This window comes from Pinus tabuliformis, chromosome J (genome assembly GCF_031772625.1).
Source record: "Pinus tabuliformis cultivar Carrire ecotype Pingquan chromosome J, CPIR1, whole genome shotgun sequence".
NCBI lineage: Eukaryota > Viridiplantae > Streptophyta > Pinopsida > Pinales > Pinaceae > Pinus > Pinus tabuliformis.
This window is the reverse complement of record NC_142295.1, coordinates 1,047,803,220-1,047,807,234: the sequence shown is the minus strand read 5'-3', so window position 1 is coordinate 1,047,807,234 and position 4,015 is coordinate 1,047,803,220.

Below are 4,015 nucleotides of genomic sequence, written 5' to 3'. Positions count from 1 at the left end.
TCTATATCCCTTTTAGGGGGCAGCCCCGGTACCTCCTCAGGAAAAACATCCACAAATTCCTGTACCACCGGAATATTGTCCAGTGCAGATGCTTTGTCCTTCTGGTTTGCATAACCAACTTGAATAGCGTAAATTTGACATTTCTTTCTGAGACATTTAGCTAGCTGGGATGCAGTAATAGGTCGGATCTGTACAGGGTGTTTGATCCCCTCCAACTCCTGCTGCTTTCCCAAGTCATCCTTATAGTAGATGGTTTTGGTCTTGCAGTTTACCAATGACCAGTGTTTTTCCAGCCAATCCATACCAATCAGGACGTCGTATGAACCCAATGGAAGTACATTCAGATCTGCTGTTATTGGCTGTCCAGCTATGGTTAAAGAGCAATTACTTCTTTTGGCCAAGACTCGTCTCTTAGCCCCCGTAGCTAGCTGTACCAGCCATGGATTCCTGAACCTTTCAGATGGTAACTTACATTGTTCTACTATTTTTGGGCTAACATAACTTAAAGTAGCTCCTGGGTCAATAAGAACAGCTATAGAAATATTTGAAATTTTACCTTCAAACTCCACCATGGTCGGCTGGTATTCCGCTTGACGATCATCCAAGGCTGCGTTAATCCTTGGTACGCTGCGCGCCACTTCCCCAACGGTCGATGCTTCGTGGATCTGAGATATCTGGTCCACTCCTTTACGCTGTGGGTAGTTCTTAACATAGTGCGGTCCTCCACAACCCCAACATTGGACTGGAGGTCTGGTCATCCCTTCAATATCCGACCTAGCAGGTGGTTCACTTATCCTGCTCTCACTTGGCTTAGCCCAGAAAGTGCTTTTTGTTATATTTCTGCTAACCTGCCCCTTGCCAGCACCCTTACTGCCATTACCACGACTCCCTTTATTATTACCATCAATTCTGTTACCCCTTCTTTCATTCCATCTTTTATTTGAAATGTCTCCTTTTTGTTTGTTCTGTTGGTAACAGATTCTTGCCTTACGAATAGCCTCATCCATTGTTCTGGGATTGTCAAACTCAATTCGTTCTCTTATGTAGGCAGGTAGGCTGCTCACAAATCTCTGCACCTTGGCGTTCTCCTCCTTAATATATGGCACATAGCAAAGCAGGGAAGTAAAGCGGTTAATGAACTCGTCCATAGACTGTTGTCCTAGTCGTAAATCATGGAATTCCCGTGCTTTCTCATCATAGAAATGCTCAGTTAGATATCTCTCCTTGAAGTATTTTTGAAACTTTTCCCATGTTATGTTCTGCTCACTCACTCCTTTAACGATCTTGGTTTCTTCCCACCACAGGGTTGATTTGCCTTGTAGCTGGAAGATGGCCAGCTGTGCCTTCAGATTATGATCATACTCATACAGCTAGAAATACTTGTTCATGTTAATTAACCATGCCTCCGCCGCTTCTTCCTGTTCCCCATCGAAATGTGGAGGTTTAATTTTTCGAAATTCCCCCTGTAATTCCATCTTCTGTCGCTTTGAGGTCTGTTGTTCTAGTACATTATCAGAATGGTCCTCCTTTTCCTCTGAATTTTCAGGTGCAGTTGGATAATTTCGTTCTTCTGTTGCCCTTTCCTGTTCTGCACTGGGATTAGCTAACGGTGGATTTTGTCTGTCCGACAAACTCTTCAGTATTCTTTCCTCCTCCACCGTCAATTGCGCATTGTCTTCTCGCAGACGTGCCATCTCATTTTTCAGTTCTTGAACAGTTTCTAGTATCGCCAGATTGGTACTGCGTGTCTCTTCACCAAGCTGTACCCACAGCTCTGGATTTTCCTGAAGAATGCTGGCAGCTCCCTGCATTTCCTCTACTTCTATTGTTGACTGTTAGCTGATTATCGTTTCTGTATTACCTCCTAATTAATAAAACAAGAGAATCAGTTAGCTGAATTAATTTTTCCTCATATATATATATATATAAGATAATCTTCCATGCAGCTGGATCTTACTGCTCCAGAGGCCATAGTATTGAAACCTCTGCTCTGATACCACATTGTCACGATCCCAACAATAAATATGTAAAAAAAAAAAAAAAAAAATGGTTTGTTAAAACCTTACCGCCACCCTTCTATTCGAACATGAATACACATATGTAAAGGGTATCGTTTCTTGATTATTATACGTCCTACTATATATGTAGAACACTTAGCAACAAGCATGCCCAACCTTTGACATAACACTGTACGATTTACGCTTTGGTGGCCTTTGGGAATTAGTGTAAAGGTCAAAGGGCCGGTTCATCCACCGGATAGTTTGCCCTGACCTGCTCTGACGCCAGGTGGTTGACGGAAATTTAAATGGCTTCACTAACCCTTGCCAAGTGGCCTGGAACAGCCGTGAAGCCATGTGACTCCTCGGTTGACACGGTATAGATTTTCGCACCCAGACTCGCGCTTGAATCAACGGTGGGGATTTGTTACCCACATCTAAGGGCTCAGGCTCGTCCAAGGGTTTGAAGGGTTGATTCATATTCCACCGGGTCACTTGTTTTGGTTCATTTGCGTATGTGAGACTGTCTTGTGATGCCGAATCCTCCACTGCTCGGCTGGTTCCTCCTCTGCACCGATTGATAGGTTCTGCGTTGCTGTGGTTCAGGTATAAACCATAACTGTTGCCTGCCACGCTTACCCGTTTACTCTTCTATTGTTCAGATATATACTGTGCGTTTATTTTTCTCAGGATTTGTCTGTTTGGGTTACTATGCTCATGGACTAACTTCGGGTGTATTTGCCGGTGTACAGGCGGGTTGCAGCTACGGCCTTCCTACCGCTCGCGGAATGACCATGCCGCCTCATTGCGCTCTCAGGTATGAAATCATCTCTCGTCTGGATGTGGAGCCTGAGATTTACTCTGAATGGTAAAGGGTTTTATACATATGAGAGTTGTATAGCATTTTTTTGGCCAGAGGAGTCCCTCATGGCGCTCATTTTTACTTGTCTCAGGGTTTCTGCAATCGATCCAAACCCCTGGGTTATGGTTTGCGGTCGTCCATTCCATGCCGGAACCTGTGCATCGTTTTGATTTATTTAGGCTAATGATTAATGCGATTGCTCGCATTATATGGCTGGTTGTAATATGTACATTTGTTAATGAGTTCTCGGCCTCCATGCCTGAACTGGTTAAGTTTGAAGGCTGAACGCTTGCCCCTTTTGTTTCTCGTGTTTTTTTAAAAATGTTTAATAGATACGCTCAGACTATTGTCTTTATCTTTGAAGAACTGTATGGTATTATTAGTCCTCTCGACATTTAAACTACATTGCTTCACTGTACATATTAAGGGTTATTCATATAGTTTAATGTTAATATGCTTTCTTTCTCCTTCTGTGAATACGATAATTGTATTTCTACAGTCGGTCGAGTTTGTTATCAATGGCCGTCTTTTACTATATACGCCATTATTCTTGCTTACAGTAGTATGCCTTAAGCTCGCTTCAATGATAAGGTTTATTATTATTTCCATTTGTTTTTACAGGGTTGAGCTAATCCACCATAGGGTTTTATTATAGCAAGTGTATATATTTGATTCATTATATTTAACTATACCACAGCAGGGTACGCGGTCGTTTACCCACGGCTAGGTTTTGTTCTGAGATGATGTAATGTTCGACTTTCAGTAATATTTGTGTTGGTTTCTTGTGCGCTTAGCCGGATGAGTCCTGGCGTAGCGTAGCACGATATACACTGTTATTCGTTGCCATACATGACACAAAATGCAAATGAAGTATCTAAACCCTCGGAACAGGGGTCCTCTGTTTAGTTTGTATTACTGTCTCGTTATTTAATATTCACGGCACTGGTATTTTAATTGTATCTCTCCACTGTTTCTTTCATCCTAGCTGGGCGCTATGCCGTGTAGATGCTAGTTTATTATACTGCTAATGTTTTGTACAAACTTCTTTGGGCCATTCAGGACCGCATTTGGTATTTTTGTGCTGTTATATATTTACATATTGTGAACGGTTTACAACCAGTAATTTCTATCATTTACCATCTTTAGCAACTAGTTT